This window comes from Peromyscus leucopus, chromosome X (genome assembly GCF_004664715.2).
Source record: "Peromyscus leucopus breed LL Stock chromosome X, UCI_PerLeu_2.1, whole genome shotgun sequence".
NCBI lineage: Eukaryota > Metazoa > Chordata > Mammalia > Rodentia > Cricetidae > Peromyscus > Peromyscus leucopus.
The window spans coordinates 25,926,166-25,927,952 of record NC_051083.1 but is presented as its reverse complement, the minus strand read 5'-3'; positions in this window follow the sequence as shown (position 1 = coordinate 25,927,952).

Sequence of the window (1,787 nt, the reverse complement as noted above, 5' to 3'; positions counted from 1 at the left end):
TCACATGGTTTAAAGTAACCCTTTTCTCTCTAGGCACTGTTTAGTCTGCGTTGGAACGTGGGTAATTGCTATAGTCATCTTGATATGAGGGAGTTTATCACCATCACTGACTCTTAGCTTGAGATAGCCCATTGGCATGCTGTCCGGTGTCATTAATGTATTGTTAAGCTTCGACTCCCTGAATTAACCAACGTGGTGCTTAACTCCAGGCTTCTTGCTGTGTAGCATAATAAACCCTGGTGTAGCTAAAAACATCCTGACCACACCTCATGTGCTGTTTTAAAGTGAGCATTCTTTACATCAAGCATATCTGCGCTGCCAGTTACAGTAACGTGAGGCGGGCCTTCAATAGTAAGCATGTGCTTTCCTGTGATTGTACAGACAAAAATTGATGGGGTGGAATAAAGAGGAAAACTAATGACCCACTTTTGTGCTTTCAGTGGGAATGTCTGTTTTATTCTGGAAACATGCGTCTACGGGGCCGAGTAAGCATCTAACTCAGATGGTAAAATGTTTTTGTTGCCTATAGGAAACTCTGGTTTTTACCTCAGCATGGTGTAAATCGGGCATGGTGTCTCACACAAGTAAACCCAGCATTTGGAAGGTGGAAGCAGGAAGATCGGGAGTTCAATGTCATCATTGGCTACATAGCAAGTTAGAAGTCAGCCTGGGCTACATGACATGGGCCCTGGAGGTGGGGGTGGGGCACCCAGAAAGGAACTCCAGGCAGATCCATTTATAAAACTAAGAACCATGGAAGAAACTTTCAACTAGATGTTTTGGTCAGGGACAATATTAGGCAGAACTATACTCTAAAAAATGTGTTTTGTACTTAATGAATATTCTGGTAAAGTTTTAGTGATCCTTTATAAAAGTTTCAGTGGTTTGTTTGGTTTTTATGACCACTTCTCAAGTCAAGAGGTATGCTGGTTATTTTGTGTCAACTTCACACAAACTAGAATCACACCAGTAGAGGGAACCTCAATTGAGAATGAGAAACCCTCACCCCCAGTACCCATCCACCTCCACCCCACCCTGGTCTCATGTAGGCCAGGCTGACCTCTCACTTGCTATGTGGCCAAGGATGATTGCCTCCATAGGGCTGGTCTGTGGCTCTATCTGTGGTGTGTGTGGGGGGGCATCTTCTTGATTAATGATTGATGGGCACTCACAGTGGGCTGTGCCATCCATGGGCAAGTGGCCCTGGGCTGTATATGACAGGTAGCTGAGCAAGCCAGTCGCTAGCATTCTCTCATGGGCTCTGCTTCAGTTTTTGCCCTGAGTTCCTGCCTTAGCTTCCCTAGAAGGTGGACTATAACCTGTAAGCCGAACAAGCCCTTGTCTTCTCAACCTGCTTTTGGTCATGGTGCTTATCCCAGCAAAAGGAAAAGCAAATAGGGCAAAAGGCAGGACCAGGAATGCATTGTCATGCACCTGGCCACGTTGGCTTTGGGAAGAATTGTGGAAGGATTTTGGAGCTTTGTGCTCAAAGGGGCCATTGAGTGCTCAGAACGTAATGATCTTGGGAGATAGGAATGCTGAGAGAGGCGCAGACAATTGGAGGCTTAGCTTGTGAAGTTTCAATGGGAAGCGAAATCTCCATCAGGGCCATTTTGGTGATATTTTGGGTTAAGAATCTGTAGAAGTGAAATCTTTGCTTTGCTGGGACAATTGAAGCTGGTTAGCAGGGGCTGAATCAGCTGTGATTAACAAGAGACCAGCCTCATGCAGCACTCACAGGGCCTGTCCAGGTTCAAGGCAGAGGAGGCCCCAGCACTGAGAGGAGG